Source organism: Nicotiana tabacum, chromosome 18 (assembly GCF_000715075.1).
Source record: "Nicotiana tabacum cultivar K326 chromosome 18, ASM71507v2, whole genome shotgun sequence".
Classification (NCBI taxonomy): domain Eukaryota; kingdom Viridiplantae; phylum Streptophyta; class Magnoliopsida; order Solanales; family Solanaceae; genus Nicotiana; species Nicotiana tabacum.
The window spans coordinates 58,385,943-58,412,101 of NC_134097.1; positions in this window are offsets into that span (position 1 = coordinate 58,385,943).

Below are 26,159 nucleotides of genomic sequence, written 5' to 3' on the forward strand. Positions count from 1 at the left end.
GACAAGTTTGAAATAACACCCTTTAAGGCCAAGGGCCTTCTCCAAAAAGAATAGTTCGACCTCGATCGAACGACGACAGGTCAGTATTTCGACAAGTTCGAAATAACACCTTTTAAGGCAAAGGGCCTTCGCAAAAAGAAGAGTTCGACCTCGATCGAACGACGACGGGTCAGCATTTCAACAAGTTCGAAATAACACCCTTTAAGGCCAAGATCCTTCGCCGAAAAGAAAAGTTTGACCTCAAGCTCGAAATAACACTCTTTAAGGCCAAGGGCCTTCGCCAATCAGAAGAGTTCGACCTCGATCGAACGACAATGGGTAAATATTTCGACAAGTTTGAAATAACACCCTTTAAGGCCAAGGGCCTTCGCCAAAAAGAAGAGTTCGGCCTTAATCGAATGACGAAGGGTTAATATTTCGATAAGTCTGAAATAACACCCTTTATTGCCAAGAGCCTTGGCCAAAAAGAAGAGTTCGACCTCGATCAAACGACGACGGGTCAGAGTTTCGACAAATTCGAAACAACACCCTTTATGACCTAGGGCATTCGCCAAAAAGAAGTGTTCGACCTTGATCGAGCGATGATGGGTTAATCTTTTGACAAGCTCGAAATAACACTCTTTAAGGCCAAGGGCCTTCGCCAATCAGAAGAGTTCGACCTTGATCGAACGACGACTTGTTAATATTTTGACAAGTTCGAAATAACACCCTTTAAGGCCTAGGGCCTTCGCCAAAAAGAAGAGTTCGACCTTAATCGAATGACGAAGGGTTAATATTTTGATAAGTTCGAAATAACACCCTTTAAGGCCAAGGGCCTTCGCCAAAAAGAAGAGTTCGACCTCGATCGAACGACGACGGGTCAGTATTTCGACAAGTTTGAAATAGCACCCTTTAAGGCCAAGGGCCTTCGCCAAAAAGAAGAGTTCGACCATGATCGAATGACGATGGGTTAATATTTTGACAAGTTTGAAATAACACCCTTTAAGGCTAAGGGCCTTGGCCAAAAAGAAAAATCGACCTTGATTGAACGACGACAGGTTAATATTTCGACATGTTCAAAATAACACCCTTTAAGGCCAAGGGCCTTCGCCAAAAAGAAGAGTTCGACCTTGATCGAACAACGACGGGTTAATATTTCGACAAGTTCTAAATAACACCTTTTAAGGCCAAGGGCCTTCGCCAAAAAGAAGCGTTCGACCTTGATCGAATGACGATGAGTTAATATTTCGACAAGTTTGAAATAACACCCTTTTAGGCCAAGAGCCTTCGCCAAAAAGAAGAGTTCGACTCGATCGAACGACGACGGATCCGTGTTTGAACAAGTTTGAAATAACACCCTTTAAGGCCAAGGGCCTTCGCCAAGATGAAGAGTTCGACCTTGATCGAACGACGACGGGTTAATATTTTCATAAGTTCGAAATAACACCCTTTAAGGCCAAGGGCCTTCGCCAAAAAGAAGAGTTCGACCTTGATCGAACGATGACATGTTAATATTTCGACATGTTCGAAATAACACCTTTTAAGACCAAGGGCCTTTGCCAAAAAGTAGAGTTCGACCTCCATCGAACGACGACGGGTCAGTGTTTTGACAAGTTCGAAATAACACCATTTAAGGCCAAGGGCCTTCGCCAAAAAGAAGAGTTCAACCATTATCGATTGATGACGGGTTAATATTCTGACAAGCTCGAAATAACACTCTTTAAGGCCAAGGGCCTTCGCCAAAAGAAGAGTTCGTCCTTGATCGAACGACGACGGGTTAATATTTCGTCAAGTTCGAAACAACACCCTTTATGACCTAGGGCTTTCGCCAAAATGAAGTGTTCGACCTTGATCGAGCGATGACGGGTTAATCTTTTGACAAGCTCGAAATAACACTCTTTAAGGCCAAGGGCCTTCGCCAATCAGAAGAGTTCGACCTTGATCGAACGACGACTTGTTAATATTTCGACAAGTTCGAAATAACACCCTTTAAGGCCTAGGGCCTTCGCCAAAAAGAAGAGTTCGACCTTAATCGAATGACGAAGGGTTAATATTTCGATAAGTTCGAAATAACACCCTTTAAGGCCAAGGGCCTTCGCCAAAAAGAAGAGTTCGACCTCGATCGAACGACGACGGGTCAGTATTTCGACAAGTTTGAAATAGCACCCTTTAAGGCCAAGGGCCTTCGCCAAAAGAAGAGTTCGACCATGATCGAATGACGATGGGTTAATATTTTGACAAGTTTGAAATAACACCCTTTAAGGCTAAGGGCCTTGGCCAAAAAGAAAAATCGACCTTGATTGAACGACGACAGGTTAATATTTCGACATGTTCAAAATAACACCCTTTAAGGCCAAGGGCCTTCGCCAAAAAGAAGAGTTCGACCTTGATCGAACAACGACGGGTTAATATTTCGACAAGTTCTAAATAACACCTTTTAATGCCAAGGGCCTTCGCCAAAAAGAAGCGTTCGACCTTGATCGAATAACGATGAGTTAATATTTCGACAAGTTTGAAATAACACCCTTTTAGGCCAAGAGCCTTCGCCAAAAAGAAGAGTTCGACTCGATCGAACGACGACGGATCCGTGTTTGAACAAGTTTGAAATAACACCCTTTAAGGCCAAGGGCCTTCGCCAAGATGAAGAGTTCGACCTTGATCGAACGACGACGGGTTAATATTTTCATAAGTTCGAAATAACACCCTTTAAGGCCAAGGGCCTTCGCCAAAAAGAAGAGTTCGACCTTGATCGAACGATGACAGGTTAATATTTCGACATGTTCGAAATAACACCTTTTAAGACCAAGAGCCTTTGCCAAAAAGTAGAGTTCGACCTCCATCGAACGACGACGGGTCAGTTTTTCGACAAGTTCGAATTAACACCCTATAAGACCAAGGGCCTTCGCCAAAAAGAAGAGTTTGACATTGATCGAACGAGGACGGGTTAATATTACGACGAGTTCGAAATAGTACCCTTTAAGGCCAATGGCCTTTGCCAAAAAGAAGAGTTCGACCTTGATCGAACAACGATGGGTTAATATTTCGAAAAGTTCGAAATAACACCCTTTAAGGCCAAGGGCCTTCGCCAAAAAGAATAGTTCGACCTTGATCGAACGACGACGTGTTAATATTTTGACAAGTTCGAAATAACACCCTGTAAGGCCAAGGGACATCGCCAAAAAGAAGAGTTTGACCTCGATCGAACGATGACAGGTCAGTGTTTCGATAAATTCGAAATAAAACCCTTTAAGGCCAAGGGCCTTCGTAAAAAAAAAGAGTTCGACCTTGATCGAACGACGACGGATCAGTGTTTCAACAAGTTCGAAATAACACCCTTTAAGGCCAAGGGCCTTCGCCAAAAAGAAGAGTTCGACCTCGATCGAACAACGATGGGTTAGTGTTTTGACAAGTTCGAAATAACACCCTTTAAGGCCAAGGGACTTCGCAAAAAAGAAGAGTTCGACCTTGATCGAACGATGATGGGTTAATACTTTGACAAGCTCGAAATAACACCGTTTAAGTCCAAGGGCCTTCGCCAAAAAGAAGAGTTTGACCTTAATCGAATGACGAAGGGTTAATATTTCGATATGTCTGAAATAACACCCTTTATTGCCAAGAGCCTTGGCCAAAAAGAAGAGTTCGACCTCGATCAAACGACGACGAGTCAGAGTTTCGACAAATTCAAAATAACACCGTTTATAGCCTAGGGCTTTCGCTAAAAAGAAGAGTAAAACCTTGATCGAGCGATGACGGGTTAATCTTTTGACAAGCTCGAAATAACACTCTTTAAGGCCAAGGGCCTTCGCCAAAAAGAAGAGTTCGACCTCGATCGAACGACGATGGGTCAATATTTTGATAAGTTTGAAATAACACCCTTTAAGGCCAAGGGCCTTCGCCAAAAAGAAGAGTTCGACCTTAATCGAATGACGAAGGGTTAATATTTCGATAAGTCTAAAATAACACCCTTTATTGCCAAGAGCCTTGGCCAAAAAGAAGAGTTCAACCTCGATCAAACGACGACGGGTCAGAGTTTCGACAAATTCGAAATAACATCCTTTATAGCATAGGGCTTTCGCCAAAAAGAAGAGTTCGACCTTGATCGAGCGATGACGGGTTAATCTTTTGTCAAACTCAAAATAACACTCTTTAAGGCCAAGGGTCTTCGCCAAAAAGAAGAGTTCGTCGTTGATCGAACGATGACTGGTTAATATTTCATCAAGTTCCAAATAACACCCTTTAAAGCCAAGGGCCTTCACCAAAAAGAAGAGTTCGACCTCGATCAAACGACGACGGGTTAATATTTCGATAAGTTTGAAATAACACCCTTTAAGGCCAAGGGCCTTCTCCAAAAAGAATAGTTCGACCTTGATCGAAGGACGACCGGTTTATATTTTGACAAGTTTGAAATAACACCCTTTTAGGCCAAGAGCCTTCGCTAAAAAGAAGAGTTCGACCTCGATCGAACAACGATGGGTCAGTATTTCGACAAGTTTTGAATAACACCCTTTAAGGCCAAGAGCATTCGCCAAAAAGAAGAGTTCGACCTCGATCGAACGATGACGGGTCAATATTTGGACAAGTTCAAAATAACACCCTTTAAGGCCAAGGGCCTTCGCTAAGATGAAGAGTTCGACCTTGATCGAATGTCGACAGGTTCATATTTCGACAGGTTCGAAATAACAGCCTTTAAGGCCAAGGGCCTTCGCTAAAAAGAAGAGTTCGACTTTGATCGAACGCCGACGGGTTAATATTTCGACAAGCTCGAAATACACCCTTTAAGGCCAAGGACCTTCGCCAAAAAGAAGAGTTCGACCTTGATCGAATGACGACCAGATGGCTTGATCGAACGACAAGTTCAAAATAACACCCTTTAAGGCCAAGGGCCCTCGCGAAAAAGAAGAGTTCGACCTCAATCAAACGACGACGGGTTAGTATTTTGGCAAGTTTGAAATAACTCCCTTTAAGGACAAGGAACATCTCCAAAAAGAAGAGTTCGACCATGTTCGAACGACGACGAGTTAATATTTCGACAAAATCGAAATAACACCCTTTAAGGCCAAGGGCCTTCGCCAAAAAGAAGAGTTCGACTTTGATCGAACGCCGACGGGTTAATATTTCGACAAGCTCGAAATACACCCTTTAAGGCCAAGGACCTTCGCCAAAAAGAAGAGTTCGACCTTGATCGAATGACGACCAGATGGCTTGATCGAACGACAAGTTCGAAATAACACCCTTTAAGGCCAAGGGCCCTCGCGAAAAAGAAGAGTTCGACCTCAATCAAACGACGACGGGTTAGTATTTCGACAAGTTTGAAATAACTCCCTTTAAGGACAAGGAACTTCTCCAAAAAGAAGAGTTCGACCATGTTCGAACGACGACGAGTTAATATTTCGACAAAATCGAAATAACACCCTTTAAGGCCAAGAGCCTTCGCCAAAAAGAATAGTTCGACCTCGATCGAACGACGATGGGTCAGTGTTTTGACAAGTTCAAAATAACACCCTTTAAGGCCAAGGGCCTTCACCAAAAAGAAGAGTTCGACCTTGATCGAACGATGATGGGTTAATATTTTGACAAACTCGAAATAACACTCTTTAAGGCCAAGAGCCTTCATCAAAAAGAAGAGTTCGTCCTTGATCGAACGACAATGGGTTAATATTTCATCAAGTTCAAAATAACACCCTTTAAGGCCAAGGGACTTCGCAAACAAAAAGAGTTCGACCTTGATCGAATGACGACGGGTTAATATTTCGACAAGCTCGAAATAACACCCTTTAAGGCGAAGGGCCTTCGTCAAAAAGAAGAGTTCGACCTTGTTCGAACGACAACGAGTTAATATTTCGACAAGCTCGAAATAACACCCTTTATGGCCAAAAGCCTTCGCCAAAAAGAAGAGTTCGACCTCGATCGAACGACGATTGGTCAGTGTTTTGACAAGTTCGAAATAACACCCTTTAAGGGCAAGGACCTTCACCAAAAAGAAGAGTTCGACCTTGATCGATTGATAACGGGTTAATATTCTGACAAGCTCGAAATAACACTCTTTAAGGCCAAGGGCCTTCGCCAAAAAGAAGAGTTCGACATTGATCGAACGATGACGGGTTAATATTTCGACAAGTTTGAAATAACACCCTTTAAAGCCAAGGGCCTTCGCCAAAAAGAAGAGTTCGACCTCGATCAAACGACGACGGGTCAGTTTTTCGACAAGTTCGAAATAACACCCTTTAAGGCCAAGGGCCTTCGCCGATAAGAAGCGTTCGACCTTGATCGAACGACGACGGGTTAGTTTTTCGACAAGTTCGAAATAATACCATTTAAGGCCAAGGGCCTTCGTCAAAAAGAAGAGTTCGACCTTGATCGAACGACGACAGGTTGGGTTAATATTTCGACAAGTTCAAAATAACACCCTTTAAGGCCAAGGGCCATCGCCAAAAGGAAGAGTTCGACCCCGATCAAACGACGACGGGTTAGTATTTCGACAAGTTTGAAATAACACCCTATTAGGCCAAGAGCCTTCGCCAAAAAAAGAGTTCGACCTCGATCGAACGATGATGGGTCAGTATTTCGACAAGTTCAGAATAACACCCTTTAAGGCCATGAGCATTCGCCAAAAAGAAGAGTTCGACCTCGATCAAACGACGACGGGTTAATATTTCGATAAGTTCGAAATAACACCCTTTAAGGCCAAGGGCCTTCTCCAAAAAGAAGAGTTCGACCTTGATCGAAGGACGACCGGTTAATATTTTAACAAGTTCGAAATAACACCCTTTAAGGCCAGGGGCCATCGCCAAAAAGAAGAGTTCGACCTTGATCGAACGATGATGGGTTAATATTTTGACAAGCTCGAGATAACACTCTTTAAGGCCAAGGGCCTTCGCCAATAACAAGAGTTCGTCCTTAATCGAAAGACGGGTTAATATTTCATCAAGTTCGAAATAACACCCATTAAGGCCAAGGGACTTCGCCAACAAAAAGAGTTCGACCTTGATCGAATGACGACGGGCTAATATTTCGACAAGCTCGAAATAACACCCTTTAAGGCCAAGGGCCTTCGCCAAAAAGAAGAGTTTAACCTTGTTTGAACGACGATGAGTTAATATTTCAACAAGTTCTAAATAACACACTTTAAAGCCAAGTGCCTTTGCCAAAAAGTAGAGTTCGACCTCTATCGAACGACGACAGGTCAATTTTTCGACAAGTTCGAATTAACACCCTATACTATCAAGGGCCTTCGCCAAAAGAAGAGTTCAACCATGATCGAACAACGACAGATTAATATTTCGACAAGTTCGAAATAACACCCTTTAAGGCCAAGGGCCTTCGCCAAAAAGAAGAGTTCGACCTTGATCGAACGACGACGGGTTAATATTTCGACAAGTTCGAAATAACACCCTTTAAGGCCAAGGGCATTCGCCAAAAAGAAGAGTTCGACCTCGATCGAATGACGAAGGGTCAGTATTTCGAAAAGTTTGAAATAGCACCCTTTAATGCCAAGGGCCTTCGCCAAAAAGAAGAGTTCGACCTTGATCGAATGACGACGGGTTAATATTTCGATAAGTTCGAAATAACACCCTTTATGGCCAAGAACCTTCGCCAAAAAGAAGAGTTCGACCTTGATTGAGTGATGACGGTTTAATATTTTGACAAGCTCGAAATAACACTCTTTAAGGCCAAGGGCCTTCACCAAAAAGAATAGTTCGACCTTGATCGAACGATGACGGGTTAATATTTCTACAAGTTCGAAATAACACCCTTTAAGGCCAAGGGCCTTTGCAAAAAAGTAGAGTTCAATCTCGATCGAACGATGACGGGTCAGTTTTTCGACAAGTTTGAATTAACACCCTATAAGACCAAGGGCCTTCGCCAAGATAAAGAGTTCGACCTCGATCAAACGACGATGGGCTAATATTTCGACAAGTTCAAAATAACACCCTTTAAGGCCTAGGGCTTTCGCCAAGAAGAAGAGTTCGACCTTGATCGAACGACGACGGGTTAATATTTTGATAAGTTCGAAATAACACCATTTAAGGCCAAGGGCCTTCGCCAAAAAGAAGAGTTCGACCTTGATCGAACGATGACGGGTTAATATTTCGACAAGTTCGAAATAACACCCTTTAAGGCCAAGGGCCTTTGCAAAAAAGAAGAGTTCGATATCGATCGAACGACGACGAGTCAGTTTTTCGACAAGTTCGAATTAACTCCCTATAAGACCAAGGGCCTACGCAAAAAAGAAGAGTTCGACCTTGATCGAACAAGGACGAGTTAATATTTCGACAAGTTCGAAATAACACCCTTTAAGGCCAAGGGCCTTCTCCAAAAAGAATAGTTCGACCTTGATCGGACGACGACGGGTTAATATTTTGACAAGTTCGAAATAACACCTTTTAAGGCAAAGGGCCTTCGCAAAGAGAAGAGTTCGACCTCGATCGAACGACGACGGGTCAGCGTTTCAACAAGTTCGAAATAACACCCTTTAAGGCCAAGATCCTTCGCCGAAAAGAAATATTTGACCTCAAGCTCGAAATAACACTCTTTAAGGCCAAGGGCCTTTGCCAATCAGAAGAGTTCGACCTCGATCGAACGACAATGGGTAAATATTTCGACAAGTTTGAAATAACACCCTTTAAGGCCAAGGGCCTTCGCCAAAAAGAAGAGTTCGACCTTAATCGAATGACGAAGGGTTAATATTTCGATAAGTCTGAAATAACACCCTTTATTGCCAAGAGCCTTGGCCAAAAAGAAGAGTTCGACCTCGATCAAACGACGACGGGTCAGAGTTTCGACAAATTCGAAACAACACCCTTTATGGCTTAGGGCTTTCGCCAAAAAGAAGTGTTTGACCTTGATCGAGCGATGACGGGTTAATATTTTGGACAAGCTCGAAATAACACCCTTTGAGGCCTAGGGCCTTCGCCAAAAATAAGAGTTCGACCTTAATCGAATGACGAAGGGTTAATATTTCGATAAGTTCGAAATAACACCCTTTAAGGCTAAGGGCCTTCGCCAAAAAGAAGAGTTCGACCTCGATCGAACGACGACGGGTCAGTATTTTGACAAGTTTGAAATAGCACCCTTTAAGGCCAAGGGCCTTCGCCAAAAAGAAGAGTTCGACCTTGATCGAATGACAACGGGTTGATATTTAGACAAGTTTGAAATAACACCCTTTAAGGCTAAGGGCCTTCGCCAAAAAGAAAAATCGACCTTGATTGAACGACGACAGGTTAATGATTCGACATGTTCAAAATAACACCCTTTAAGGCCAAGGGCCTTCGCAAAAAAGAAGAGTTCGACCTTGATCGAACAACGACGGGTTAATATTTCAACAAGTTCTAAATAACACCTTTTAAGGCCAAGGGCCTTCGCCAAAAAGAAGCGTTCGACCTTGATCGAATGACGATGAGTTACTATTTCAACAAGTTTGAAATAACACCCTTTAAGGCCAAGGGCCTTCGCCAAGATGAAGAGTTCGACCTTGATCGATCGACGATGGGTTAATATTTTCATAAGTTCGAAATAACACCCTTTAAGGCAAAGTGCCTTCGCCAAAAAGAAGAGTTCGACCTTGATCGAACGATGACAGGTTAATATTTCGACAAGTTCGAAATCACACCTTTTAAGACCAAGGGCCTTTGCTAAAAAGTAGAGTTCGACCTCGATCGAACGACGACGGGTCAGTTTTTCGACAAGTTCGAATTAACACCCTATAAGACCAAGGGCCTTCGCCAAAAAGAAGAGTTTGACATTGATCGAACGAGGACGGGTTAATATTATGACAAGTTCGAAATAATACCCTTTAAGGCCAATGGCCTTCGCCAAAAAGAGGAGTTCAACCTTGATCGAACAACGATGGGTTAATATTTTGAAAAGTTCGAAATAACACCCTTTAAGGCCAAGGGCCTTCTCCAAAAAGAATAGTTCGACCTTGATCGAACGACGACGGGTTAATATTTTGACAAGTTCGAAATAACACCCTGTAAGGCCAAGGGACTTCACCAAAAAGAAGAGTTTGACCTCGATCGAACGATGACGGGTCTGTGTTTCGATAAGTTCGAAATAAAACCCTTTAAGGCCAAGGGCCTTCGCCAAAACAAAAGAGTTCGACCTTGATCGAACGACGACGGATCAGTGTTTCAACAAGTTCGAAATAACACCCTTTAAGGCCAAGGGCCTTCGCCAAAAAGAAGAGTTCGACCTCGATCGAACGATGATGGGTTAATACTTTGACAAGCTCGAAAAAACACCCTTTAAGTCCAAGGGCCTTCGCCAAAAAGAAGAGTTTGACCTTAATCGAATGACGAAGGGTTAATATTTCGATATGTCTGAAATAACACCCTTTATTGCCAAGAGCCTTGGCCAAAAAGAAGAGTTCGACCTCGATCAAACGACGACGGGTCAGAATTTCGACAAATTCAAAATAACATCGTTTATAGCCTAGGGCTTTCGCTAAAAAGAAGAGTTCAACCTTGATCGAGCGATGACGGGTTAATCTTTTGACAAGCTCGAAATAACACTCTTTAAGGCCAAGGGCCTTCGCCAAAAAGAAGAGTTCGACCTCGATCGAACGACGATGGGTCAATATTTCGATAAGTTTGAAATAACACCATTTAAGGCTAAGGGCCTTCGCCAAAAAGAAGAGTTCGACCTTAATCGAATGACGAAGGGTTAATATTTCGATAAGTCTAAAATAACACCCTTTATTGCCAAGAGCCTTGGCCAAAAAGAAGAGTTCAACCTCGATCAAATGACGACGGGTCAGAGTTTCGACAAATTCAAAATAACACCCTTTATGGCCTAGGGCTTTCGCCAAAAAGAAGAGTTCGACCTTGATCGAACGATGATGGGTTAATCTTTTGACAAGCTCGAAATAACACTCTTTAAGGCCAAGGGTTTTCGCCAATCAGAAGAGTTCGACCTTGATCAAACGACGACGAGTTAATATTTCGACAAGTTCGAAATAACACCCTTTAAGGCCTAGGGCCTTCGCCAAAAAGAAGAGTTCGGCCTTAATCGAATGACGAAGGGTTAATATTTAGATAAGTTCAAAATAACACCCTTTAAGTCCAAGGGCCTTCGCCAAAAAGAAGAGTTCGACCTTGATAGAACGACGATGGGTTAATATTTCAACAAATTCGAAATAACACCCTTTAAGGCCAAGGGCCTTCGCCAAAAAGAAGAGTTCGACCTCGATCGAACGACGACGGGTCAACGTTTCAACAAGTTCAAAATAACACACTTTAAGGCCAAGGGCCTTCGCCAATATGAATAGTTCGACCGAGATCCAACGACGACAGGTTGATATTTCGACAAGTATGAAATAACATCCTTTACGGCTAAGGGCCTTCGCCAAAAATAAAAATTGACATTGATCGAACGACGACGGGTTAATATTTTGACATGTTCAAAATAACACCCTATAAGCCAAGGGCCTTCTCCCAAAAGAATAGTTTGACCTTGATCGAACGACGACGAGTTAATATTTTGACAAGTTCGAAATAACACCCTTTAAGGCCAATGTCCTTCGCCAAAAAGAAGAGTTCGACCTTAATCGAACGATGATGGGTCAGTATTTTGACAAGTTCATAATAACACCCTTTAAGGCCTAGGGCCTTCGCAAAAAAGAAGAGTTCGACCTTGATCGAAAGACGACGGGTTAATATTTCGACAAGTTCGAAATAACAACCTTTTAGGCCAAGGTCCTTCTCCAAAAAGAATAGTTCGACCTTAATCGAACGATGACGGGTTAATATTTTGACAAGTTCGAAATAACACCCTTTTAGTCCAAGGACCTTCGCCAAAAAGAAGAGTTCGACCTCGATCGATCGATGACGGGTCAGTGTTTCAACATGTTCGAAATAACATTCTTTAATGCCAAAGGCCTTCGCCAAAAAGAAGAGTTTGACCTCGATCGAACGATGACGGGTCAGTGTTTCGATAAGTTCGAAATAAAACCCTTTAAGGACAAGGGCCTTCGCCAAAAAAAAGAGTTCGACCTTGATCGAATGCAGACGAGTTTTTCGACAAGCTCGAAATAACACCCTTTAAGGCCAAGGGCCTTCGCCAAAAAGAAGAGTTCGACCTTGATCGAACTACGATGGGTTAATATTTTAACAAGTTCGAAATAACACCCTTTAAGGCCAAAGACATTCGCCAAAAATAAGAGTTCGACCTCGATCGAACGACGATGGGTCAGTATTTTGACAAGTTTGAAATAACACCCTTTAAGGCAAAGGGTCTTCGCCAAAAAAAAGAGTTCGACCTTAATCGAATGACGAAGGGATATTTCGATAAGTTTGAAATAAACCCCTTTATTGCCAAGAGCCTTGGCCAAAAAGAAGAGTTCAACCTCGATCGAACGACGATGGGTCAGTGTTTCGACAAGTTTGAAATAACACCCTTTAAGGCCAAGGGCTTTCGCCAAAAAGAAGAGTTCGACCTTGATAGAGTGATGACGGGTTAATATTTTGACAAGCTCAAAATAACACTCTTTAAGGCCAAGGGCCTTCCCCAATCAGATGAGTTGGACCTTGATCGAACTACGATGAGTTAATATTTCGACAAGTTCGATATAACACCCTTTAAAGCCTAGGGCCATTGCTAAAAAGAAGAGTTCTACCTCAATTGAACAATGATAGGTTAGTATTTCGACAAGTTCGAAATAACACCCTTTAAGGCCAAGGGCCTTTGCAAAAAAGAAGAGTTCGATATCGATCGAGCGACGACGGGTCAGTTTTTCGACAAGTTCGAATTAACTCCCTATAAGACCAAGGGCCTACGCAAAAAAGAAGAGTTCGACCTTGATCGAACAAGGACGAGTTAATATTTCGACAAGTTCGAAATAACACCCTTTAAGGCCAAGGGCCTTCTCCAAAAAGAATAGTTCGACCTTGATCGGACGACGACGGGTTAATATTTTGACAAGTTCGAAATAACACCTTTTAAGGCAAAGGGCCTTCGCAAAGAGAAGAGTTCGACCTCGATCGAACGACGACGGGTCAGCGTTTCAACAAGTTCGAAATAACACCCTTTAAGGCCAAGATCCTTCGCCGAAAAGAAATATTTGACCTCAAGCTCGAAATAACACTCTTTAAGGCCAAGGGCCTTTGCCAATCAGAAGAGTTCGACCTCGATCGAACGACAATGGGTAAATATTTCGACAAGTTTGAAATAACACCCTTTAAGGCCAAGGGCCTTCGCCAAAAAGAAGAGTTCGACCTTAATCGAATGACGAAGGGTTAATATTTCGATAAGTCTGAAATAACACCCTTTATTGCCAAGAGCCTTGGCCAAAAAGAAGAGTTCGACCTCGATCAAACGACGACGGGTCAGAGTTTCGACAAATTCGAAACAACACCCTTTATGGCTTAGGGCTTTCGCCAAAAAGAAGTGTTTGACCTTGATCGAGCGATGACGGGTTAATATTTTGGACAAGCTCGAAATAACACCCTTTGAGGCCTAGGGCCTTCGCCAAAAATAAGAGTTCGACCTTAATCGAATGACGAAGGGTTAATATTTCGATAAGTTCGAAATAACACCCTTTAAGGCTAAGGGCCTTCGCCAAAAAGAAGAGTTCGACCTCGATCGAACGACGACGGGTCAGTATTTTGACAAGTTTGAAATAGCACCCTTTAAGGCCAAGGGCCTTCGCCAAAAAGAAGAGTTCGACCTTGATCGAATGACAACGGGTTGATATTTAGACAAGTTTGAAATAACACCCTTTAAGGCTAAGGGCCTTCGCCAAAAAGAAAAATCGACCTTGATTGAACGACGACAGGTTAATATTTCGACATGTTCAAAATAACACCCTTTAAGGCCAAGGGCCTTCGCAAAAAAGAAGAGTTCGACCTTGATCGAACAACGACGGGTTAATATTTCAACAAGTTCTAAATAACACCTTTTAAGGCCAAGGGCCTTCGCCAAAAAGAAGCGTTCGACCTTGATCGAATGACGATGAGTTACTATTTCAACAAGTTTGAAATAACACCCTTTTAGGCCAAGAGCCTTCGCCAAAAAGAAGAGTTCGACTCGATCGAACGACGACGGATCCGTGTTTGAACAAGTTTGAAATAACACCCTTTAAGGCCAAGGGCCTTCGCCAAGATGAAGAGTTCGACCTTGATCGATCGACGATGGGTTAATATTTTCATAAGTTCGAAATAACACCCTTTAAGGCAAAGTGCCTTCGCCAAAAAGAAGAGTTCGACCTTGATCGAACGATGACAGGTTAATATTTCGACAAGTTCGAAATCACACCTTTTAAGACCAAGGGCCTTTGCTAAAAAGTAGAGTTCGACCTCGATCGAACGACGACGGGTCAGTTTTTCGACAAGTTCGAATTAACACCCTATAAGACCAAGGGCCTTCGCCAAAAAGAAGAGTTAGACATTGATCGAACGAGGACGGGTTAATATTATGACAAGTTCGAAATAATACCCTTTAAGGCCAATGGCCTTCGCCAAAAACAGGAGTTCAACCTTGATCGAACAACGATGGGTTAATATTTCGAAAAGTTCGAAATAACACCCTTTAAGGCCAAGGGCCTTCTCCAAAAAGAATAGTTCGACCTTGATCGAACGACGACGGGTTAATATTTTGACAAGTTCGAAATAACACCCTGTAAGGCCAAGGGACTTCACCAGAAAGAAGAGTTTGACCTCGATCGAACGATGACGGGTCTGTGTTTCGATAAGTTCGAAATAAAACCCTTTAAGGCCAAGGGCCTTCGCCAAAACAAAAGAGTTCGACCTTGATCGAACGACGACGGATCAGTGTTTCAACAAGTTCGAAATAACACCCTTTAAGGCCAAGGGCCTTCGCCAAAAAGAAGAGTTCGACCTCGATCGAACGATGATGGGTTAATACTTTGACAAGCTCGAAAAAACACCCTTTAAGTCCAAGGGCCTTCGCCAAAAAGAAGAGTTTGACCTTAATCGAATGACGAAGGGTTAATATTTCGATATGTCTGAAATAACACCCTTTATTGCCAAGAGCCTTGGCCAAAAAGAAGAGTTCGACCTCGATCAAACGACGACGGGTCAGAATTTCGACAAATTCAAAATAACATCGTTTATAGCCTAGGGCTTTCGCTAAAAAGAAGAGTTCAACCTTGATCGAGCGATGACGGGTTAATCTTTTGACAAGCTCGAAATAACACTCTTTAAGGCCAAGGGCCTTCGCCAAAAAGAAGAGTTCGACCTCGATCGAACGACGATGGGTCAATATTTCGATAAGTTTGAAATAACACCATTTAAGGCTAAGGGCCTTCGCCAAAAAGAAGAGTTCGACCTTAATCGAATGACGAAGGGTTAATATTTCGATAAGTCTAAAATAACACCCTTTATTGCCAAGAGCCTTGGCCAAAAAGAAGAGTTCAACCTCGATCAAATGACGACGGGTCAGAGTTTCGACAAATTCAAAATAACACCCTTTATGGCCTAGGGCTTTCGCCAAAAAGAAGAGTTCGACCTTGATCGAGCGATGATGGGTTAATCTTTTGACAAGCTCGAAATAACACTCTTTAAGGCCAAGGGTTTTCGCCAATCAGAAGAGTTCGACCTTGATCAAACGACGACGAGTTAATATTTCGACAAGTTCGAAATAACACCCTTTAAGGCCTAGGGCCTTCGCCAAAAAGAAGAGTTCGGCCTTAATCGAATGACGAAGGGTTAATATTTAGATAAGTTCAAAATAACACCCTTTAAGTCCAAGGGCCTTCGCCAAAAAGAAGAGTTCGACCTTGATAGAACGACGACGGGTTAATATTTCAACAAATTCGAAATAACACCCTTTAAGGCCAAGGGCCTTCGCCAAAAAGAAGAGTTCGACCTCGATCGAACGACGACGGGTCAACGTTTCAACAAGTTCAAAATAACACACTTTAAGGCCAAGGGCCTTCGCCAATATGAATAGTTCGACCGTGATCCAACGACGGCAGGTTGATATTTCGACAAGTATGAAATAACATCCTTTACGGCTAAGGGCCTTCGCCAAAAATAAAAATTGACATTGATCGAACGACGACGGGTTAATATTTTGACATGTTCGAAATAACACCCTATAAGCCAAGGGCCTTCTCCCAAAAGAATAGTTTGACCTTGATCGAACGACGACGAGTTAATATTTTGACAAGTTCGAAATAACACCCTTTAAGGCCAATGTCCTTCGCCAAAAAGAAGAGTTCGACCTTAATCGAACGATGATGGGTCAGTATTTTGACAAGTTCATAATAACACCCTTTAAGGCCTAGGGCCTTCGCAAAAAAGAAGAGTTCGACCTTGATCGAAAGACGACGGGTTAATATTTCGACAAGTTCGAAATAACAACCTTTTAGGCCAAGGTCCTTCTCCAAAAAGAATAGTTCGACCTTAATCGAACGATGACGGGTTAATATTTTGACAAGTTCGAAATAACACCCTTTTAGTCCAAGGACCTTCGCCAAAAAGAAGAGTTCGACCTCGATCGATCGATGACGGGTCAGTGTTTCAACATGTTCGAAATAACACTCTTTAATGCCAAGGGCCTTCGCCAAAAAGAAGAGTTTGACCTCGATCGAACGATGACGGGTCAGTGTTTCGATAAGTTCGAAATAAAACCCTTTAAGGACAAGGGCCTTCGCCAAAAAAAAGAGTTCGACCTTGATCGAATGCAGACGAGTTTTTCGACAAGCTCGAAATAACACCCTTTAAGGCCAAGGGCCTTCGCCAAAAAGAAGAGTTCGACCTTGATCGAACTACGATGGGTTAATATTTTAACAAGTTCGAAATAACACCCTTTAAGGCCAAAGACATTCGCCAAAAATAAGAGTTAGACCTCGATCGAACGACGATGGGTCAGTATTTTGACAAGTTTGAAATAACACCCTTTAAGGCCAAGGGTCTTCGCCAAAAAAAAGAGTTCGACCTTAATCGAATGACGAAGGGATATTTCGATAAGTTTGAAATAAACCCCTTTATTGCCAAGAGCCTTGGCCAAAAAGAAGAGTTCAACCTCGATCGAACGACGATGGGTCAGTGTTTCGACAAGTTTGAAATAACACCCTTTAAGGCCAAGGGCTTTCGCCAAAAAGAAGAGTTCGACCTTGATAGAGTGATGACGGGTTAATATTTTGACAAGCTCAAAATAACACTCTTTAAGGCCAAGGGCCTTCCCCAATCAGATGAGTTGGACCTTGATCGAACTACGATGAGTTAATATTTCGACAAGTTCGATATAACACCCTTTAAAGCCTAGGGCCATTGCTAAAAAGAAGAGTTCTACCTCAATTGAACAATGATAGGTTAGTATTTCGACAAGTTCGAAATAACACCCTTTAAGGCCAAGGGCTTTCGCCAAAAAGAAGAGTTCGACCTTGATCGAGCGATGACGGGTTAATATTTTGACAAGCTCGAAATAACACTCTTTATGGCCAAGGGCCTTCCCCAATCAGATGAGTTGGACCTTGATCGAACGACGATGAGTTAATATTTCGACAAGTTCAATATGACACCCTTTAACGCCTTGGTCCTTCGCTAAAAAAAAAGAATTCGACCTCGATTGAACGATGTCAGGTCAGTATTTCGACAAGTTAGAAATAACACCCTTTAAGGCCAAGGGCTTTCGCTAAAAAGAAGTGTTCGACCTCGATCGAACGATGATAGGTCAATATTTCGACAAGTTCGAAATAACACCCTTTAAGGCCTAGGGCCTTCGCCAAGAAGAAGAGTTCGACCTTGATCTAACGCAGACGGGTTAATATTTCGACAAGCTAGATTTAACACCCTTTAAGGCCAAGGGACTTTGCCAAAAAGAAGAGTTCGACCTCGATCGAACGACGGCGGGTCAGTGTTTCAACAAGTTCGAAATAACACCCTATAAGGCCAAGGGCCTTTGCCAAGATGAAGAGTTCGGCCTCGATCGAACGACGATGGGTTAATATTTCGACAAGTTCGAAGTAACACCCTTTAAGGCAAACGGCCTTCGCCAAAAAGAAGAGTTCGACCTCGATCGAACGGTGACAGGTCAGTGTTTCAACAATTTCGAAATAACACCCTTTCAGGCCAAGGGCCTTTGCCAAGATGAAGAGTTCAGCCTCGATCGAACGACAATGGGTTAATATTTCGACAAGTTCGAAATAACACCGTTTATGGCCTAGGGCCTTCGCCAAGAAGAAGAGTTCGACCTTGATCGAATGGTGACAGGTCAGTGTTTCAACAATTTCGAAATAACACCCTTTCAGGCCAAGGGCCTTTGCCAAGATGAAGAGTTCAGCCTCGATCGAACGACGATGGGTTAATATTTCGACAAGTTCGAAATAACACCCTTTAAGGCCTAGGGCCTTCGCCAAGAAAAAGAGTTCGACCTTGATCGAACGACGACGGGTTAATATTTGATAAGTTCGAAATAACACCCTTTAAGGCCAAGGGTCTTCTTCAAAAAGAAGAGTTCGACTTTGATCGAACGATGACGGGTTAATATTTCGACAAGTTCGAAATAACACCCTTTAAGGCCAAGGGCCTTCGCCAAAAAGTAGAGTTCGACCTCTATCGAACGACGACGTGTCAGTTTTTTGACAGGTTCGAATTAACACCCTATAAGACCAAGGGCCTTCGCCAAAAGAAGAGTCCGACCTTGATCGAACGACGACGGGTTAATATTTCGAGAAGTTCGAAATAACACCCTTTAAGGCCAAGGGCCTTCGCCAAAATGAAGACTTCGACCTTGATCGAACGACGATGGGTTAATATTTCGACAAGTTCGAAATAACACCCTTTAAGGCCAAGGGCCTTCTCCAAAAAGAAAAGTTCGACCTTGATCGAACGACGATGGGTTAATATTTTGACAAGTTAAAAATATCACCCTTTAAGGCTAAGGGCCTTCGCCAAAAAGAAAAGTTTGACCTTGATCAAACGACGACGGGTCAGTGTTTCGATAAGTTTGAAATAAAACCCTTTAAGGTCAAGGGCCTTCGCCAAAAAAAAGAGTTCGACCTTGGTCGAACGACGACGGGTTAACATTTCGATAAGTTCGAAATAACACCCTTTAAGGCCAAGGGCCTTCGCCAAAAAGAAGAGTTCGACCCTGATCGAATGACGACATGTTAATATTTTGATAAGTTAAATAACACCCTTTATGGCCAAGAGCCTTCGCCAAAAAGAAGCGTTTGACATCGATCGAATGACGACGGGTTTATATTTTGACAAGTTCGAAATAACACCCTTTAAGGCCAAGAGCCTTCGCCAAGAAGAAGAGTTCGACCTCGATCGAACGACGACGGGTCAGTATTTCGACAAGTTCAAAATAACACCCTTTAAGGCCAAGGTCCTTCGCCAAAAAGAAGAGTTTGACCTTGATCGAGTGATGGCGGTTTAATATTTTGACAAGCTCGAAATAAAACTCTTTAAGGCCAAGGGCCTTCGCCAAAAAGAAGATTTCGACCTTGATTGAACGATGACACATTAGTATTTCGACAAGTTCGAAATAACACCCTTTAAAGCCAAGGGCCTTTGACAAAAAGTAGAGTTTGACCTCGATCGAATGATGACGGCTCAGTTTTTCGACAAGTTTGAATTAACACCCTATAAGACGAAGCGCCTTCGCCAAAAAGAAGAGTTCGACCTCGATCGAACGACAATAGGTCAGTGTTTCGACAAGTTTTAAATAACACCCTTTAAGGCCAAGGGCCTTCGCAAAAAAGAAGAGTTCGACCTTGATCGAATGACAACGGGTTAATATTTCGACAAGTTTGAAATAACACCCATTAAGGCCAAGGGCATTCGCCAAAAAGAAGATTTCGACCTCAATCGAATGACGAAGGGTCAGTATTTTGACAAGTTTGAAATAACACCCTTTAAGGCCAAGGGCCTTCTCCAAAAAGAAGAGTTCGACCTGGATCGAATCACGACAGGTTAATATTTTGATAAGTTCAAAATAACACCCTTTATGGCCAAGAGCCTTCGCCAAAAAGAAGCGTTTGACATCGATCGAATGACGACGGGTCAGTGTTTCGACAAGTTCGAAATAACACCCTTTAAAGCTTAGGGCCTTCGCCAAGAAGAAGAGTTCGACCTTGATCGAATGACGACGGGTTAATATTTTGATAAGTTCGAAATAACACACTTTAATGCCAAGGGCCTTCTCCAACATGAAGAGTTCCACTTTGATCGAACGATGACGGGTTAATATTTCGACAAGTTCGAAATAACACCCTTTAAGGCCAAGTGCCTTTGCCAAAAAGTAGAGTTCGACCTCGATCGAACGACGACAGGTCAGTTTTTCGACAAGTTCGAATTAACACCTTATAATACCAAGGGCCTTCGCCAAAAGAAGAGTTCGACCTTGATCGAATGACGATAGATTAATATTTCGACAAGTTCGAAATAACACCCTTTAAGGCCAAGGGCCTTCGGCAAAAAGAAGAGTTCGACCTTGATCGAACGATGACGGGTTAATATTTTGACAAGTTTGAAATAACACCCTTTAAGGCCAAGGGCATTCGCCAAAAAGAAGAGTTCGACCTCGATCGAATGACGAAGGGTCTGTATTTCGACAAGTTTGAAATAATACCCTTTAAGGCCAAAGGCCTTTGCAAAAAAAGTAGAGTTCGATATCGATCGAACGACGACGGGTCAGTTTTTCGACAAGTTTGAATTAACTCCCTATAAGACCAAGGGACTTCGCCAAAATGAAGAGTTCGACCTTGATCGAACAACGACGAGTTAATATTGCGACAAGTTCGAAATAATACTCTTTAAGGCCAAGGGCCTTCGCCAAAAAGAAGAGTTCGACATTGATCGAACGACGATGGGTTAATATTTCGACAAGTTTGAAATAACACCCTTTAAGGCAAAGGGCCTTCGCCAAAAAGAAGAGTTCGGCCTCGATCGAACGACGACGGGTTAATATTTTGACAAGTTCGAAATAACACCCTTTAAGGCAAAGGGCCTTCGCCAAAAAGAAGAGTTCGGCCTCGATCGAACGACGACGGGTCAGTGTTTCAACAAGTTCGAAATAACACCCTTTAAGGCCAAGATCCTTCGCCAAAAAGAAAAGGTTGACCTCGATCGAACGATGACGGGTCAGTGTTTCGATAAGTTCGAAATAAAACCCTTTAAGGCCAAGGGCCTTCGCAAAAAAAAGAGTTTGACCTTGATCGAATGCAAACGGGTTTTTCAACAAGCTCGAAATAACACCTTTTAAGGCCAAGGGCCTTCGCCAGAAAGAAGAGTTCGACCTATTTCGAACGACGACGGGTTAATATTTTGACAAGTTCGAAATAACACCCTTTATGGCCAAGGGCATTCGCCAAAAAGAAGAGTTCGACCTCCATCGAACGATGATGGGTCATTTTGACAAGTTTGAAATAACACCCTTTAAGGCCAAGGGCCTTCGCCAAAAAGAAGAGTTCGACCTTAATCGAATGACAAAGGATTAATATTTCAGTGAGTTCGAAATAACACCCTTTATTGCCAAGAGCCTTGGCCAAAAAGAAGAGTCCAACCTGGATCGAACGACGACGAGTTAATATTTCAACAAGTTCGAAATAACACCCTTTAAGGTCAAGGTTCTTCGCCAAAAAGAAGAGTTTGACCTTGATCGAACGACGCCGGGGTTAATATTTCGACAAGTACGAAATAACACCCTTTTAGGCCAAGGGCCTTCGCCAAAAGAAGAGTTTGACCTCGATCGAACGACGACGGGTCAGTGTTTCGATAAGTTCGAAATAACAACCTTTAAGGCCAAGGGCCTTCGCCAAAATGAAGAGTTCGACCTCGATTGAACGATGACAGGTAAGTATTTCGACAAGTTCGAAATAACACCCTTTAAGGCCAAGGGCCTTCGCCATAAAGAAGAGTTCAACATTGATCGAATGACGACGGGTTGATATTTCAACAAGTTCGAAATAACACCCTTTAAGGCCAATGTCCTTCGCCAAAAAGAAGAGTTCGACCTTAATCGAACGATGATGGGTCAGTATTTTGACAAGTTCATAATAACACCCTTTAAGGCCAAGGGCCTTCGCAAAAAAGATGAGTTCGACCTTGATCGAACGACATAGGGTTAATAAGGTTTTAATTCGAAATTGTCGAAAAACTGACCCGTCGTCGTTCGATCGAGATCGAACTCTACTTTTTGGCAAAGGCCCTTGGCCTTAAAGGGTGTTATTTCGAACTTGTCAAAAAATTAACCCGTCATCGTTCGATCAAGGTCGAACTATTCCTTTTGGAGAAGACCCTTGGCCTTAAAGGTAGTTATTTCGAGCTTGTCAAAATATTAACTCGTCATCACTCGATCAAGGTCGAACTCTTCTTTTTGGCGAAAGCCCTTGGCCTTAAAGGGTATTATTTTGAACTTGTCGAAATATTAACCCGTCATCATTCGATCAAGGTCGAACTCTTCTTTTTGGCGAAGGCCCTTGGTCTTATAGGGTGTTAATTTGAACTTGTCGAAAACCTGACCCGTCGTCGTTCGATCAAGGTCGAACTCTACTTTTTGGCAAAGGCCCTTGGCCTTAAAGGGTTTTATTTCGAACTTTTAAAAATATTAACCCATCATCGTTTGATCAAGGTCGAACTCTTCTTTTTGGCGAAGGCCCTTGGCCTTAAAGATTGTTAATTAGAGCTTGTCAAAATATTAAACCGTCGTCACTCGATCAAGGTCGAACACTTCTTTTTGGCGAAGGCCCTTGGCCTTAAAGGGTGTTATTTCGAACTTGCCAAAACACTGACCCATCGTCTTTCGATCGAGGTCGAACTCTTCTTTTTGACGAAGTCTCTTGGACATAAAGGGTGTTATTTCGAACTTATCGAAGTATTAACCCATCGTCATTCGATCAAGGTCAAACTCTTCTTTTTGGTGAAGGACCTTGGCCTTAAAGGGTAATATTTTGAACTTGTCGAAATACTGACCCATCATCGTTCGATCGAGGTCGAACTCTTCTTTTTGGCGAAGGCCCTTGGCCTTAAAGGGTGTTATTTTGAACTTGTTGAAATATTAACTCGTCGTCATTCGATCGAGATCGAACTCTTCTTTTTGTCGAAGGCCCTTGGCCTTAAAGGGTGTTATTTCGAACTTGTCGAAATACCGTCCTGTCATCGTTCGATCGAGGTCGAACTCTTCTTTTTGGCGAAGACCCTAGGCCTTAAAGGGTGTTATTTCGAACTTGTCGAAATATTAACCCGTCAAAGCTAGATCAAAGTCGAATTCTACTTTTTGGCAAAAGCCCTTGGCCTTAAACGGTGTTATTTCGAACTTGTCAAAACACTGACCCGTCGTCGTTCGATCGAGGTCGAACACTTCTTTTTGGCGAAGGATCTTAGCAATAAAGGGTGTTATTTCAAACTTGTCGAAATATTAACCCGTCGTCGTTCGATCAAGGTCGAACTTTTCTTTTTGGCGAAGGCCCTTGGCCTTAAAGGGTGTTATTTTGAACTTGTCGAAATACTGACCCATCGCCGTTTGATGGAGGTAGAACTCTTCTTTTTGTCGAATTACCTTGGCCTTAAAGGGTGTTATTTCGAACTTGTCAAAATATTAACTTGTCGTCATTCGATATAGGTCGAACTCTTCTTTTTGGCGAAGGCCCTTTGCCTTAAAGGATGTTATTTCGAACTTGTCGAAATACCCGTCTGCATTTGATTAAGGTCGAACTCTTTGGGGGGGGGGTTGTTTGAGTTCATCTTATTTTTCATAGGATCTTTTTTATGTAGTTGTGGAATTAAATGTTTTTTCATGATTATCTGTAGCTAGTGAAATTAACCTTGAAATTTCTTTTATATTTTCAAGTGTGTATTCTAAGTATTTAATATCTTTAGTTTTTTGATATTCTTCTATATTTTTTTCTAATATTATTTTTGACATATTTATATGTTTTAGAATTTCTAACCAGTACTTAAAATATTTGTAACTATCAATTTTTGATTTGTTCATATTAATACTGAGATGTATACCTGTTGATACATATATCCATGGTTTCTATATTTCTCAGTGTTATTTCTTTTCTGTGTTGATAACTTTCAAGTTTATCTTCATAAAATTCAATTTCATTTTCTATAGTTAATAAAGCTTTATTACGTAATTTATTATATCTAATAATATCTTTGCAGGTTTTAATATTGTATTTAACACAATCTATTTTTCTATTTATGTTACTGAGGTTTTTAAGAAGTTTCCATTTCTGGGTATTATAGAATCTTATATAATGAAAAGTGTTATGTTTCATTTATAAAAAGATTTTATTAACTTGATATGTGATCATTAGTCTGAATATAAATCTAGTTCATATAGATCTAATATATCTATTTCATGTGATACAATTAGTTCTGTAAATGCTTGTTCCATTACATATATTATTTCAAAAGTAACTAAAATATCGTAAATTTTTTTTTAACATCGTTATTAAGTCTCTTAAAGATATATAACATAAGTATTTTGTAGTCAATATTTTCTTCTAATAAATACGTGTGGTTGTTCATTTAGATTTATTATTTATCCTTATCATGTGTTTACTAAACATATTCCCTCTAACCTCTTTGTTTATCATAGAGTTTATCATATTTTAATAAGTTATACTGAACAATCTTTTCTGGTCACTACCATGTTTTTCATGCTTCAATCATTTACCCTAACAGCGCCTCAACTCTGTGTACTCCCCTAAACGGCTTCCTTGCCTACTGGTTTCCACTTTAGGATGGCATAGTCTGGGCTTAACTACTCTCAGCATTATTAGACAGGCAAACTTTCTCAAGATGTTCTTTATAACAGTACTATAACATGATAAACAATTATGATATTCAAGAGATTATAAGGAATATATGAGTTTAGTTAAACATGATTATGAATAAACTTACCTGGTTTTGTAACTCGTTTGAATGCTCCATAGCTTTCTGAAGTTTGTATATAATTAGATATTTTATTGAGAGAAGATAAGAGAGAGAGTGAGGATGTCTGAGGATGTCCTCCTTCCTCAGATTTACATTCTATATAAAGAAAATTAAAATGACTCCTACTGTTTACAAATGACTCCTACTATTCATGAACGACCTTTACTGTTCATGATTATGACATATACTATTTACTTTACGACTTTTTTACATGACTCTTACTATTCATGAACGACCTTTACTGTTCATGATTATGACATATACTATTTACGTTATGACTCTTACTATTCATGAACGACCTTTACTGTTCATGAATGCGACTAGTACTATTTACTTTACATTATATGTTTCCAGTAGCTGTCTTCTTCTTTTGTCTTCTTGTTGATACCTTCATTCTAGTTGGACTTCTGGTACATAGTTATCATCTCCGTTGCACTTTGAACATATGTGGTCTGGATATTTGTGTCCTACTAGTTTGCAGTATCTTGTTAATAACTCGTTTGAAATAAATTCTTTTTTCAATGCTCTGGTAGTTGGTTGCATTTCTGGTTTTAATAATGATAAAATCCATTTCTGGACTTCATCCATATCTCCTTGTCGTAGTTCCTTCGAGTTGGCATATATCATCAACTGGTCTCTGGAATAGTAGCTCCAGATAGCATTTCCTTGTAGATAATTGTTAGCTAGTTCTTGAATAATAGTTGCTATACCAATTATTCTTTTATTGGCATAGAAACTTGGTATCTCCATTTTCTGTATCTCCGGTTGTTTCTCTATCTCTTCTGGTATTATCATATCTCGTGTTAGTCCTATCTTTATCACCTGTATTATGGGTTTTATTTCATCATATAGTATTTCCGCTGGTGCTGTATAGAATTTGATGAAGAATAGGTTGCCTTTTGTAATTCTCTTGAAGGTGACAAATGCTTTGTATAGCTCTGGTATTCCAATTATTTCTTCTCCGTCATGGGTATATACTGTGCTAAGTAGTCCGTAGTTGTAACATGTTTTTACTAGGTTTGCTTTTGTTTTTGGCTGGGCTATAAGCCTATTATATCCCTGTAGTTTTTGGGTTACATAATCTTGTGTTGGATCTGTAGTAGTCGTTGATCTAGGGTTTAGGTTTAGAAATGTCTGGATTTTATATATATTCTCAATATATGTTTGAGTAATATGGTTATATACCTTTTTGTTGTGGTGTAGGCTATTAGCATAGGTTGAAGTTTGTGGGGCTATAACTATTGCTTCTCTTGGCTTTTTTGATGTAAATGGCTTATCAAATACGGTATTTAGGTTTACATTGATATGTGGCTTTTTGCTAACTTG